The following is a 16,610-nucleotide window of genomic DNA, read 5'->3' as shown; positions in this document are numbered from 1 at the left end:
ATTAGCATTAGCTACTCACACTCTAAATCTCAAGAAAAACTTTCAACTTCTCCCCCATTCAATGTATCTCCCCATTGACATCAACAATACTTTCTCTTAATCATAAATAGGAGATTTGAATCTCTCCCCCATTGAGGGATCTTCTCCCTATACATGGTACTCCTCTATGAAACATCTCCCCCATAGTAATAAGGAGATTTTTTTCATGCATAATCTCCCCCATTGACATCAATGACAAAGGCTTCATTATGTCAATCATCTACTCCAAGACTTTAATCAACTCGAGTGTCCAAAGTCACTATTCTAGTCCAACTACCAAGAGTCCTAGATGACTTTTCTCATCTCAAAAGCTTTCCCATACAAGAAGCACAAGCATTCTCTCATGTCAATCAATAGTTCTTGGTACCACTAGGCAAATAAAATATCTACATCACCTACTCAAAATTAGGTAGGGGCATAAACTAAAACATACCTCGCAAGTACTCAACTATATCTTTAGGCAAAGGATTTGTAAATATATTTGCAATCTAATCTTTTGTACTAACATGATCCAATCTAATTTCTTTCTCTGCAAATTTCTCTCTTAAAACATGATACTTAATAGATATATTCTTAGTCTTAAAATGAAACACATGATTCTTAGACATACTCATCATACTTGTGTTATCAAAATGGAAGATAAAAGGTTCTAAAAATTGCATCCTAATGTCCTTTAACATTTTCTTCATCTACATGATTTGATTACAATTATTTGTTGCTGCAAAATACTCTACTTCAGATGTACTATGAAATACAATCATATTTTTTCTCATCCAAGAAACCAATCTTCCTCCAAGGAAAAATTCTCCACCACTAGTGCTCTTTCTATCATCCACACTACCTTCCTAATCCACATCAGTATAAGCACATAAACTAAAATCACTTGATGTATCGTAACAAAATCCATAATCATGTGTACCCTTTAAATATCCAAATATCCTCTTAAATGTTTCATAATGAGATTCCTTAGGATTAGATTGAACTCTTGCTACTATCCAAACAACATTTTATATATCTAATCTAGTGTTAGTTAGATATTGCAATCCTCCAATCATTGATCTGTACTTCTTTTTCTTAACTATTGGTGTCTCATATTTGTTGGATAACTTGTGACTAGTTATCATAGGTGTACCAACAAGATTACTATTGGTCTTAGAATGGTTTTTACATTTAAGTGTCAATACACTTAACCACTTTCTACAATGAAGTTGAGTACACTATGTATGTTGAGCCAGTGTATGCTGAGTGACTTTAGGTTCTGAGCATTATATAGGTGCCAAGTGATATATAGGTGTTGAGTCATAGTTGATTCTGAGAAAGTTAGAATGCTTCATATGTCGAGTGAGCCAGGACTCTACATGTGCCAAGAAAGATAGAATGTAATAGGTGCTGACCAAACTAAGATAGTATATGTGCTGAGCACCAGTAGTCCAATATGTGCCAAGTAACATAGAATTAGCATATGAGTTTTTACCCTTACAAACTCAGATGTAAACCATTTTTGGAGCTGACATAGAAGGATTTTGAAGGAGAAAAAAGATAAGGACAAATCTTTTGCATTTCCTATGCAATCAGCATGCAACGAGTCAGAAAAATGGAGAAGGCATGCAACCAATGAGAAAAATGTAAGAAATGAGCAGGAACATAAGATTTAATATGGATCATAGATCCATACCTAACCCTAAGTCTTCACAATCTTTAAAAGGAGGAAAAAAAACCCCATTGTATGTATGGAAGAGAATATTGTATGGGTAACTATAGCAAAATTTAGTGTGAAAGTGTGAAAGACTTGGAGGAACAGAGCATCAATTACATATCTAGTTGATCTGAACAAAGAAAGTGATACGAATAGATATTAGATCAAGTGAGGATCACATCAAAGTGAGCAAGTCAAGTGCCTAAAATTAGCAATTGAAGATTGTAAGTAATCAGGTCAAAGGTTTCTAATACTCTGTAGCCATTCTATTAGATAGTGAAAACCCTATGTTGATAGGTTAGCTTAACAACTATTTTGTAGATCCTTTGAAGAGATGAATAAATCATTTAACAAGGTGAAATTTCATGTAAAGTGTTTATAAATCCTCTAACCAGGTCACTACTGACATAGTGTAAAGCCTTTAATAGAGTAGGCCTTTCATAGGGTAGACCATTAGAAGTGGTCAAACAATTATTGCTATAGTGATTTTTGTGGGTATCATCCCCACCCCAATTTTACCTTCTTATTCCTTGAGGGTTTTTGTGTTACCAAATTTGGTGTTATCTATGTTATTGCATGTATTTTATTTATGTTCACTTAATATGTTTACATTTATGCATCTTATTTTCAGTTATTTGATTTAAAGGATTAGAAAAAGGTACAAGTGTGATACTTTTGATTCACACCCCCTCCCAGAAGTACTTTTCCCATTTTGAAAATTTCAACAATTGGTATCAGAGCACTAGTTCTTACAAGGAGAAGCCTAACAACTTAGAGAAAAGGTCTGAAGATGGAAGTCTTCAAACTTGGGAAGATCATAGACAATCAGGTGATTGATGTACACCTCACTCTATACAAATTGGAAGAATCTGGAGAAGATTTGAGAAAGTCCTTAGGATATAGCCATAGCTAAAAATGACATGCATGACAAGGAGATTGATACCACACAAGTGTTTTCCAATGGAGTTTCCAAGGAATTTGATGTAGCAATAGCTAAATTGATGGAAAAAAGAGAGAAAAAGATGAAGAAATCGGGATAGTCAAGCTTGAACAAGAATCACAAGCCATAGTGCTTTGTGAAGTGACTGAACAAAAGAAGAGAGCCCTTAAAGACAAGGTCATGATAGAAGATGACAAGAGAAATCTTACCAATAGACTAGAGGAGAAGAAAATTGAGTTTGAAAGAATCTCAAACATGTAGCTTAACACCTTAAGCAAGATGATGAATGCTCATCATGAATTGAATATTAAGGACATTGAGATAACTACATTGAAAATACAAAATGAACAATTTTTGAATGAATTGAAAAGGGAGAAGGGGATAGAAAAAAGCTTCAACAAACCCAATAAGGCTATCAAGTACTTTGAGAAACTACTAGAATCACCAAGGGCTAGTAATGATACTTCAGGACTTGGTTACACTAGCACTAAACAAGGGGAATCATCAAAGACTGCAAAAGAAAGAAGTAACAAAGGTAAGAACAATAAAAATACTTTTCATTTCTATGGTAAAAAGGGGCATACCTCTAATGTATGTAGGAGCAAGAATAATCATCAGCATGATAAGCCTAAGAAAGCAAGCTTTTGTCACAAGTGCAAAAAGCAAGGACATCAAGCACATGAATGTAGAACCAAGACCATGAGGACACCAAGATTTTAAGGTCACTACTACAACTACAAAAAATATGGACATAGAGCATTTGAATGTAGATCAAAGCCTATGTGGACACCTAATCAGCTTGCAAGAGGAAACAACCATGGTCATCACTACAACTGGGATTACAACACCAGGTATAGCAGTCACTATTGTTAGGAGTATGGACACATTCCTAAAAATTGCATAGGGACACATTTCAGAGGGAATTACAGTAGATAGTTAAGTAAAACTACATGTTTCAATCACTTGAAGACTGGTCATATCAGCAAAAATATCCCAACAAAGTCAAAAGCACCCAAGATAGAATTCAACAAAGGAAAAGAGAAGGTTGATGTTGAACAAATAAGAGGACAAATGAACAAGACTTGGAAAAAGAAAGATGAGTGCAGCACATTAAATAGAAAGATCACTTCACTAAAGAGATCAAGTGATCATATCTCATCCAATTAAGCAAGAATAGGTGTATGGGGCTGATATACAAAGTTATATCATACATTAGTTCCAAGACAAAGAAGTACTGCAAGGAAGAAATCTACATGAGCAAAGATGCCAAGTCAATATTTGAAGTTTTTGCAAATACTGTCGAACTCTCCTTAGATGCCAAGTAAAGCTGAAATGGATGCTAAGTTTCTAATAGCAACCAAGTTGATAGTTGAAGTCAAGTGAAGTGGAAAATTAGTGTAAGTTGAGTAAACACAATACAATGGGAGCTGAGTCATGGTAAAACCTTCAAGTGCCAAGTTTATAGTTGTATGCATGAAGCATTTAATGGTAGGTTTTGATAGGTATAAGGTTGAATTTTGTTCATTTTTACGCTATTCAAACATAGAGCAAAGATGAAAAGATTGCAGGAGTGATCATACAAAAACTTTGAAGCCATTTGCATCAATCTCAACAACAATTCAGCATACATTTTAGTGATCTAAGGTATTTATCAAGTGCCGAGCTACACAGAGTTAAAGTTTTTAATACATTTAAACCCTAGTTCACTGTAATGGCTTCTATCTCAAGAAATACCAAAGGAAAGGAAAGTCACGAGGTCCAGTTAGTTAGTAAGGAGGTAAAACAACCTGAGTTTAGCCCAATCTCCAAAGTTGCCTATAGAAATAACCCAGCTGGTGCATTATCTATCATTCCGCCTAAAGTTGTCATGGTGCAAGATGTGAGAAAGTTTTATAACTACAAGATAGGTGTAGTAGGTGATCTAGAGATATTCCAAGCCTATGAAAAATTGTGTGAGAACAAGATTTTAAAGGACAAATTTTAAATAGTCAAGAAAAAGGGTTTGACCAATGCCCTAGTTTATCCTATAGGATTCAAAACTGAATGGATACAGATTCTTTTAAGAAAAATTCACAATGGATGTTTATGGCTCGAAATAGGACCAATAAAGATTACAAAAAGGATAGTTCATAGAGTTATGGGTTTCCCAACCCTAGATCAGCCTAAGACCCTGCACAATGATTCCAAAGAGATCATTGAAAAGAATACAGGTGCCAAATGTAATAAGAGGGGTATGACTATTGATACTGTAACCAATCCTCTTTTAAAATAATTTTTAAGAGTAATATCCCATAAATTCTACCAATCCAATAGATTAAATAGTGTGCCATGTATAGCTATTGATGTAGCCTACAAACTGGTAAAGAAAGATCACACATATAATCTATCAAAACTTATGTTGTAGAAAATAAATGAAAACCCTGGAGCAATAAGGAGATCAAAAGGTGCTCAATGCAAATTTGGTTCAGTTCTTATGTGTATATTCTTTTATGTTATGGAAGAGTTTCCTTCTATTGGAAAGGTGAATTGGAACCCTAACAAAACTATAATTACACAAATCAATGAGCTCATTGATCAAATGGGTGACAATTTTGAGGCTCAAATGACAAGCTACTTTGAGGATTTTAAGAAATCCATGAAGCAAAGGGTGAGAATACTAGTTTCCCTAGTGGAAAAGCACATAAATGACATATGCTTCTTGGTTGACATTGACAACCCTACATCTAGGCAACAATACCAAGAGTAAGATGGCTAAGGCCATTGGGATATGAGCTTGATATAGATGAAGCCTTAGTAGCAATCACAACATTGCTTGCATAAGATATAGATAAGAAGGCTCCTCACTTTGGAACATATGATGCTGTCAAATTCAAAGTTGAAACTAAATTGAAGATAGCCTCTATTATCAAGAAGAAAGATAAATTAGTAAAGAAGTTAAAGAAGAAATTTGGAGAAAATATTGAAGGAGAAGCAGGTGGTGAAGAAGAAGAAGAAGTAGAAGGAGAAAGTGAAGAAGAAGAAGAGCAAAGGCAAGGTCCAATTGAGTTGACCCAGGGTTTAGGAGAAGACAAGAAGGAAGATGCCAAGGAAGAAGAAGCCAAGGAAGCACCTACACTATTTAAGAAAAAGAAAAGAAAGGTAAAAACTCAGCTTCCAGATCAGCCCAAACCCAAGAAGGTCACTAAGCCTGCACAAGTTAAGCTAGCTCTAGCAACAAGGGCTACTACAAGGGCATCCACACAAAACACCAAGGAACAATAAAAAGAGAAGAAGAAGGCCACTAAACAAGCTGATGAAGTGCCAAAGAAGAGAAGAAAATATGTGGCACAACCAGACATAGATGATGAGGAAAGAACATAGTCAAAGGATATCAGCCAATTTAGAGTGGTAAATCATCCTCCCAAATCCGAAAAAATTTGTGAAAATGTTAGGAATGCAGATTTGAATGACTTGGAAAAAATTGATTTCAATAAGCTTAGTAGATAAAAACAAAAAAAATAGAGGAATGAGTATATGCCATGATGGCTGAATTTAAGAACACACCTCTAGAGCTAGATAATACCATGCCTAGAGAACTATATGAGATAATTGAAAATAAATGGCATTATTGTTTGAAAATGGAAAAGGAGATCAAGGAATCTACCTTAGCTAAAGTAAAGCCTAGCATGACAAAAGGTCAAATAAAAAAGGCTAATAAGAAACATGGTGGAAAATTTGTACCTAAATATAGAGCTTTCAACATCCTACAAAACAAGACTGAGGATGTAGTGAATAAATCCACACAATTGTGGAAAACAATTTATAAAATAACTGAGGACAAGCAAGAAGAAACAAATAAGGTAGAGATCACTATCAAGGAAATGTTGGAGGAAAATAAAATAGAAGAGAAGAAAGGAGAAAAAGAGAAGCAAGAGGAAGAGAAGGAAGCAACAACCAAAGAAGATGAAGAAAAGAAGAAAGAGGAGGAAGATAAGAAAGATGAGGAGGATAAAGAAAAAGGTGAGGAGGAAGAAACAAAAAAGAAAGAAACTATGGCAACAAATAAATAGTAGAAAGAAGAGGAACAGAGTGTGCAAGAAACACAAATGCTACCTCCTAGCCCTCCTCATATAACAATCACACTTGCGGACACAATAATCATTAAGCATGTTCCTAAAAATTCAGCTCAAAACATCAATCCCTTAATTATAGAGGATCTCTCCAAGATCCTTCACCAATCCACTCTATATGCACAATTATGCATAAGCCCTATATTGGTGAGTGTAGATGAGCTACAAAAGGTAGTAGTAGAACAAAAACAAGACAAGGTGAAACCACAAGGACCACCTTTCACCTATATAGCTAATAGCACAAAAATTTTGATGCTTCGACCACCTACAACAGAAAAAGATACCTCATAGAATCCAAGCACAAAAGAAAAGAAGTTTGATGAGAAGGAGGATGCCTCAAAAGAAAAGGAGTAGGCTTCCATTCAAACATTGGTAGAACTACCAAAAATTGGCACTCCTACAAAGACCCTTCAGAAGCCAAGCACTGAAGCCATACCATTGCAAATCTCAACTCTAGGCTCAATTTCAATTAGAGTAGCCAGGGTGCTTCATTATGGAGACCTTGAGCTAGATGAAGACATAGTAATACCTATTTATGACTCAAGGACTATGATAATGGCACAAATCAGTAAAATGCAAGATGCATTATACAGAAGGAAGAGGCAAGAAATACTCAGAAAAGAGTACAAACACAAGCAAGTACTACATGAGATTAAAGACAACTTTATGGATGCCTTTAGCTTGCAGTCACTAGATGAAGCAAAGCCCATAATAGAACAAATATCTGGTATAGTTGACCAAGTGACTAGTGAAGACTAGGATACAAATGTTAAACTTATGGAATGGTCTAAGAGGAAATTTTAGGGGAAAGTGAATGAGAAGATATCAAGTGGTATAGCACTTGAATAGGTTGATTTGGCCAAGAAAATGGACAAGGTCAAATCTATGCTTGAGAACATTTTCTCATTGTACAAGAAGGTGTGTGATTTTTCCAACTTCACATAAGAAACAAATCAATTGAACTTGGAAAGAAATTTGAAGATTTTGAGCATGCAATAGCCAAGGGATCCAGCTCAAAGTGAGAAGCATTTTTTCCAATTGCTTCACACTCAAAGAGAGTTAGTTACATTAGCAAGTGAAGAGGTCAACATAAAGGCCAAATTAATGTAGATTCAATCCTCCATAACTTCATACTTGGAGGTCCTCCACAAAGAACAAGTCTATGTGGAGACTATTTGAAAGGAAGATCCAAATCTTTTTACATTAGATGGACTTGTACATCTTGCTATAGAGATTGCCATCCATCACAAGTCACTAGATATTGCTTTGGAGAATTGGGATGTAGCTCTAAAAATAATAATGGAGGTAAACAACACATTTTTGGAAAAAAATATGGTACTACTCCTTAGAACCCTTTGACATAGCTATCAAAAAGGAGGAGATAGATATAATGTTTAAGGGAAAAAATAATAATATGGAAGATATGACAAAGGGGGAGATAAGTCATAATGTGTAAATAGTATGGGTAAGAAATAATGTTTTGCAGGGAGATATGAATAAAACAACACACAAGTATATATTACAAATATAGAGCAAAGGCAAAAGAGTATCAGATACATCAGCACAAGAATTTTTGTTGCAAGAATTTCAAGGCACAATTAGCTTAGGGGGAGTTATAAGGTATTTTGAAATATTGTGCATAAGGTACTCATAAGGATAGATTAGTAATGTTTAGTTAAGTGTTTTTGACACTCATGTCAAAGGGGAAGATTGTTGGTCTTAGAATGGTTTTGACATTTGAGTGTCAACACACTTAACCACTTTCTACATTGAAACTGAGTACACTATGTATGCTAAGCCATAGTGTGTGCTAAGTCAAATTTCCAATAGGTGTCGAGCATTATATAGGTGTTGAGTGATATATAGATGTTGAGTCACAATTAATGTTGAGCAAGTTAGAATGTATCATATGCCAAGTGAGCTAGAACTATACATGTTCTAAGAAAGAAAGAATGTAATAGGTGCCAAGCAAACCAGGATAGTATATGTGCCAAGCATTAGTAGTCATGTATGTGCCTAGTAACACAGAATCAACATATAAGTTTGTGCCCTAACAAACTTAGATGTAAACCATTTTTGGAGCCAACATTACTCAGCACATAAAGGACTACTGGTGCTCAGCACATATACTATCCTACTTTGCTCGGTACCTATTAAATTCTATCTTTCTTGGCACATGTATAATTCTAACTCACTCGGCATATGAAGAATTCTGACTTGCTCGACATCAATTGTGACTCAGCACCTATAATGCTCGACACCTAAAGTCACTCGACACCTATTGGAAATCTGACTCAGCAAACACTGTTGCTTAGCATACATAGTGTACATCTTGCTATAGAGACTCCCAACTAGCACAAGTCACTAGATATTGCTTTGGAGAATTGGGATGTAGCTCTGAAAATAATAATGGAGGTAAATAACACATTTTTGGCAAAATATGGTATTACTCCTTAGAACCCTTTGACATAACTATCAAAAAGGGGGAGATAGATATAATTTTTAAGGGAAAAAATAATAATATGGAAGATATGACAAAGGGGGAGATAAGTCATAATGTGTAAATAGTATGGGGGAGAAATAATGTTTTGGGGGAGATATGAATAAAGCAACACATAGGTATAGATTACAGATATAAGGCAAAGGTAAAAGAGTATCAAATACATCAGCACAAGAATTTTGGTTGCAAGAATGTCAAGGCACAATCAGCTTAGGGGGAGTTATAATCTATTTTGAACAAATTTTGAACAAATTTTGAAATTTTGTGGATAAGGTACTCGTAAGGACAGATTAGTAATGTTTAGTTAAGTGTTTTTGACACTCATGTCAAAGGGGGAGATTGTTGGTCTTATAATGGTTTTGACATTTGAGTGTCAACACACTTAACCACTTTCTACATTGAAGCTGAGTACACTATGTATGTTGAGCCACAATATGTGCTAAGTTAGATTTTGAATAGGTGCTGAGTGACTTTAGGTGTTGAGAATTATATAGGTGCTGAGTCACAATTGATGTCGAGAAAGTTAGAATGCTTCATATGCTAAGTGAGCTAGAACTATACATGTGCCAAGAAAGATAGAATGTAATAGGTTTTGAGCAAACTAGGATAGTATATGTGTTGAGCACCAGTAGTCTTGTATGTGGTGAGTAACACAGAATCAACATATGAGTTTGTGCCCTCACAAATTTAGATGTAAACCATTTTTGGAGCCAACATAGAAGGATTTCGAAGGAGAAAAATGCAAGAAATGAGCAAGAACTTAAGATTCAATATGGATCATAGATCCATACCTAACCCTAAGTCTTCACAACCTTTAAAAGGAAGATGAAAAACCCATTGTATGTGTGGAAGAGAACAATGGATGGGTAAACTATAGAAAAATTTAGTGTGAAAGTGTGAAAGACTTGGAGGAACATAGTAGTAATTTCATATCCAGCTGATCAGAACAAAGAAAGGGATAGAAATAGATATCAGATCAAGAAAGGATCACATTAGATGAGCAAATCAAGTACCTAAAATCAGCAATTGAAGATTGTAAGCAATCAGGCCAAAGGTTTCTAATACTCTGTAGCCATTGTATTAGATAGTGAAAACCCTATGTTGACAGGTTAGCTTAAAAACTATTTTGTAGATCCTTCAAAGAGGTGACTAAATCCTTTAATAGGGTGACACTTCATGTAAAGTGTTTGTAAATCCTCTAACCAGGTCACTATTAATACAGTGTAAAGCCTTTAACAGGGTAGACCGTTAGGAGTGGCCAAACAATTATTGCTACAATGATTTTTGTGGGTACCATCCCCACCCCAATTTTTCCTTCTTATTCCTGGAGGGTTTTTGAGTTACCAAATTTGGTGTTATGTGTGTTATTGCATGTGTTTACGTTATGTTCACTTAATATGTTTACATGCATGCATCTTATTTTTAGTTATTTGATTTAAAAGATTAGAAAAAGGTACAAGTGTGATACTTCTAATTCACACACCACCCCCACCCCCTCTCAGAAGTACTCTTCCCATTTTGAATATTTCAATAGATTACAACTTTCCAAGCCAAATATTTTCAACATGTCTTTCAAATACTTTGCTTTTGATATGAAAATACCATCATTTTTTTGCAAAATCTATAAACCTAGGAAAAACTTCATATCACCAATCGTACTCATCTCAAATTCATTTTTCATCTCTTTAGCAAACTTATTACTTGCTTCATCATTACCACCAAACATTATGTCATCAAAAAATATCACAATGATCAATAAACCATTCACAATTTATTTCAAATATAAGTTAGATTTACCTTTAGCAAATCCATGCTTTGCTACATACTTATCCAACTTTGCATACCATGTTCTAGGTGAATACTTCTTTCTTCAATATGCATATCATGTATTTTCCTTTTGTTAAAGGAAATCCTTCCAACTTCTAAATGAAAACCTCTTCTTTAACTTCATTCATAAAGCATGACTTAACATCAATCCAATACACTTTAAACTTCTTACTTGTCGCATAAGCCAAGAACATTCTTACTGATTCCATTCTAGCTATAGGGGCAAATGTTTCTTAATAATCTATACCTTCTTCCTATGAATATCCTTTGCATACCAATCTAGCTTTGTTCCTCAAAAATTTATCTTGTGCATTCATCTTGTTCCTAAATACCCATTTAGTTCCTATGACATTCTTGTCTTTAGGTCTAGGAACTAATCCCCATATCTCATTCTTTATAATCTAATCTAGTTCTTACTTCATTTCTTGAATCTAATGATCACCATTGCATGACTCACCATCGCTCTTAGGTTCAACTTGAGAAATTAGACATAATTCCTAATTTACTCAATTTCTTGTCATCACTTCTTTGTCTTTTCTTCCAATAATATGTTATTTGCGGTGATTCTTTGCCAAATTCTTGTTAGGTGTAGGAATTTACTTCTCAACCATTATTTATAATCTGGGTTCTATTCTCTATTCTCCTCTTTTCTCAACAATTTATACATTATCCAACAAATCATTGTTAGACTCAAAGAAAACTTAAAAGTTTTCATGGTTAACATTTGGATCAACAATAGTCACTAAAGTTGTCTCTTCTTTTACTTCCTATTTCTTAACCAATTCAAGCTCATTATCTTTATCATCATAGACATTGAATAATAATTCCATAATTGTTTTAAATTTTCCATCATCATTAGGCCACAAATTATTTGTAGTTTTTCTTAATCTCTAAAGACATGTTGACCAAAAATGACCAAAATCTTCACATGTCCAACAAATGAAAAATTTGCATACCTTCTCACTCTCTTTTCATAAGAAGATAAATACCTTCCTTCATCTTCTTATCTTCTTCGGATCTAGATTTTTCTTTACTCGTGCTTCTATTCTTTTTATGCACCAAAAAGATTATAGATCTAGAAACTCGATACTCTATTCTGTACATAATTTTGATATCTCACCAAGTAGATCCATCTTTTGAAAATCACAATTACCTCCATCTAACTTAGGAATTTATTTTCTAAAATGAATTTCCATTGATCTCCCAAAGTTGTTAAGCTCTCTCTTCAAGGACTTGAAGCTTTAATACTAATTGTTAGAAAGTAAAGTCCACCAATATAACTTAGAGGTAGGGGTGAATTAGTTATCTAACTATTATAAAAATTATCAATATTACTAATCCTTAACTATATGAAAAATATAATCAACAACCATAACAAGATACTCATACACAATAACACTAGATATGTTAACTAGGGAAACCCTTTTTCAAAAGGAAAACCCTAGTGGGTATGGTACCCACAAAATGATGTACTAATATAAATATTCCTTGTTAAAGCATGGAACCTGTTAGGTGTGAATGAAATATAGTTAGTAGATATAAGTCCTTATTAGTGTTGGAATTCTTTTAGAATAACTGAGAGGGGGGTGATTCAAGGTCCAGATGTACAAATAAAACTTTTCACAATTCAGTGAACCATAAAACATTCTTAACCATACATGCCTTTATTGTGTGTTAACTAAAACTAATATGTTACTATTAAATCAATTTGAAGAAATATAAAGCATGAAATACAACATGTCCATCAACACATTTGACACAATGATTTAATGTGGAAACCTAATTTGGGAGAAAACACTAGTAACATGCTACTCCTTTTTCACTCTTCTAAAGTGATGCCCTATTAAAGGCCAACCTTGTTAAAGGTTACAATACACACTATTAAATGTGACCTAGTTAAGGCATTTCAATCACTCTATTTTAAGTGAGCCTTGTTAGACGACTTTAGTCCATTCACTTGAAATACCACCATATTAAAGGATTTACCAATGATTGTTAAGTCAACGTTACTCCAAAGAATTTACTCTAGGCTGATACAATTATTAGAAAGTAGTAGTAGAGCTTTGATCTGATACAACTTACAACCTTACTTGCAGATTATAGATCACTATTTAGTCCTCAATTCTACTTGGCTTCCAATCTTTGTAACTCTAACAACTTGTTCACCCTTCAAGCATTCATCCTCTTTAAGCCTTCTTTCTTAGTACGCCATTGTAGACCTCTTCTCTTGGGTAACTTGATGAAGCAAAACCCCTTTTCTTCTCCTTATCAAATTTTTGCATCAAAACTCCCAAATTCTCTATTTCATGACCAGACATTCCTACATATAGGAAATTAGAACACTTTTCCCACTCATTATCCATTACCAAAATTAGGGTTTTCAATGGATTAGGTAGGATACAATGTATCTACCCCTTATCTTTTTTTTTTTCTAGAAACTTCTCCTAAAATCCATTTGAATTTGATTCCATAATAGGTTACATAAGATTCTATGCCACCAACTCATCAATCTTATCTTCCTCCTAATTCACAAGTTCCAAGAAAATAAACTTGTCATTTTTTATTTGGTGAATCTTCAATCTTTGTCATAATGCAGTAGCTTGGTATTATCAATATTTTGATGCTCAACACATGCTATGTTACTCAACATCTACTATAAAATCATCAGCATCAACTAGAGTTTATTGGTGCTCAACATCAACTAAAAATTACTCAGCATCAACTAACTTGCTCGGCATCCACTAGAATTTTCTTTCACTCAGCTCCAACTGAATTTTTGCTCAGCTTGCACTAACTTTGCTCAACACCTACTATCCATTTGGTCAAGCTTGGAAAATGAACTTTGTTTAACTTTATTGTTCTAAACTTTCTAAGTGTAGCTAGTCATTTTTTAACCTCAAGTAGATCATTAATACATTATGTTATCACTATCTTAACTGATTCTTACACTTCAATACATAATCATAACTCAACCTTTCCTTTAGGTACTTTTGTTACATCTTGTTGATCAAATCCTCCTCATCAATCAACTAAGTGACATTACTTGAAACATATAAGCAATTTTCTTACTAGCATGTAGTAGGTTTGACATCAATGATAGAACAATGATTGAAACACACAGTCTTCTTCAACAATCTTTCTACTCAAATGATCTTTTCAATCATATAAAAATAGTTAGGAGACTTTGAATCTTTTTAGGAGATTCCAAACCTAATAGGAGTTGTGCCAAATCTCTTAGTAGTTGTAGAAGGCTGATGAAACCACTACCCAAACATCTTCAAGGGCAAGATCACTGAAATCAATGTCCAACTAATCTCTATATTATTCCTTGTAGAATAATAGAAATAAATTGTACGTATACTTCCTCTCCCTCTATCCTATCAACCAAAATTTTAATCTTGATACCATATCACCAACTTCATATCCAATAATCCCTTGGTCACTTAGTCATATTTACCAAATACTTTTTGTATGTCTTCACAAATTCACATCCAATTTACACCTTACCAAAAGAAAACTAACCTTTCTTTATACCATGTTCTCAATCCAAGTTGGATTCAGCTCAAATCGTGGCATCTCAATGATTCAAGAGAATAATTTCTTTCAATGCTCATTGTTTGATGCACAAGCATCTTGGGTTGCCTTTAAATCCTTCTTATTTTGTTCATTTTGGTAGATTTCACCAAGTTTGCAGTGTTAACCAACATTCAAGTTTTAGTATTAATCAATAGTTTTAATTGATTTTTAGTATTAACTAATAGTGTTAACCGAGTTTTAGTATTAAGTAGTAGTGTTAACTTAGTTCCAATGTTTATTGAGTGTTCCTCCATGTGGTGAGTGAACCTAATATTTTATTATGCTTGGTTCCTTCTTTGATTGAGTTTGTCTTTGATTGGTTATTAGGTTGATCCAATTGATGTATTTAATTTGGATCATGATTTCAATGATAGGATCTTATCTTAGGATGTGTATAGACCATTTTAAGGTCGACCTTTCTTTTATATAATGATCTATAATCTATTGTAAGCCATTTTAAAAAGTATAAGTAGGGTTTAGAATGGGTTACATAGAACTTAGAGATTTTAGAGCATATGTTTTTGGAAATGTAAATTTGAAGCTAGATGTATTGCAAATTATTGTTATTTGGTTCATATGATTGGCCCCTTTTCTTATTATTCAAACTTTTCATCCCTCCCTAATAACCCTATCGACACTTTCCCTTAAAAGATTAGTTCTGCCTATGCACAATTCTATTGGGGTGACCTTTGCACCTCAATAGAACCCAAGAGAGTCTGCACCCAGCTGCCCTTCTATCGGTATATTCTTGTAGGGGCACCCTACATTCATAAGGTATGTTATGTATAGAATCCAAGTAGGTCCTCTAGATCTTTAAGTTATAATTTTATTAGGTCATAACCAAGAAGGCCTTATAGTTGGTCATGTATGTTGATAATTTGATGAAACTCTCTCTCTCTCTCTCTCTCTCTCTCTCTCTCTCTCTCTCTCTATGGTTTTGTTCTCTATGTATTTTTCTTCAATTGCATTTGGATAGTTAGGCATGCCTTAGGCCCTAGTTGTTCATTTCCTCCTTGCATCAACTATTCCTCTTCATCACTTTGATCATTCACTTTATTTTTCTTCTTCCTCATCCTACTTTGAATAGTAACCAAATTTAAGAAATCTCTCTTCATGATTCTAACCAAAACCCTACACAAAGAAGAAATAATACTACTAGAAATTTTTTTGGTGAGGGTAAGAATTAATATTCTTAAGGGCAACCAATTTACTCTAGATATTTCTTATATGATCCATATTCTTGGAAGGAGTATCCTTTTCACTCTTAGGGACAAGAAAAAAGGAAAAATTATCAACATTATTATTCTTGTCTAAAATAAAGGAGATACACAACTTATTTACAATTTAAATCAAATTAATATTTATATCAATAAATTTTACTTTTCCTATTCCCTCGACTCCTCCATTTCTCTTTAAAAATTAATATTCTTAGAACTATTAGTAAACTCATCATCCTTTGGTTCATAAATTAAAGTAATTCTAGCACCACCTAGTCCTTAACATTTTTTCCCTTCAACTCCTTTTTAATGAATAATTCAAAATCTTTTCTCCTAAAATTATATCATTCCTTATGACCTCTTTATTATAAACCTCCTCTATGCCATCTTCATCCTTGTTGACATCAATCATAGGGTTCATTTTCTTAGTCCCTTTATCATTTATTGTTGGTGGAAGCTATAATTGGAATAATTTTTATATTTTCATTGATGTCAAGCCTTATTGGTAAGATAGTTTCTACCTAAGTAGAATGACATCTCAAGATTATTGATGAGGAGGATTTGAGAAGAAGAGATAACAAGAAAACCTGGTGGAAAGGTTGGGTACTGTGGAATTACAATGGGCACTTGGTCATTGGAATTTGACAAGATAATATGTTGTTTAATGATTACTCTAAGTGGAAAAGATACTTGAGGTTGAATCCTA

This window comes from Cupressus sempervirens, chromosome 3, assembly GCF_028749045.1.
Source record: "Cupressus sempervirens isolate cs-2001-9-10 chromosome 3, ASM2874904v1, whole genome shotgun sequence".
Taxonomy (NCBI): Eukaryota; Viridiplantae; Streptophyta; class Pinopsida; order Cupressales; family Cupressaceae; genus Cupressus; species Cupressus sempervirens.
This window is presented reverse-complemented; position numbering follows the sequence as displayed.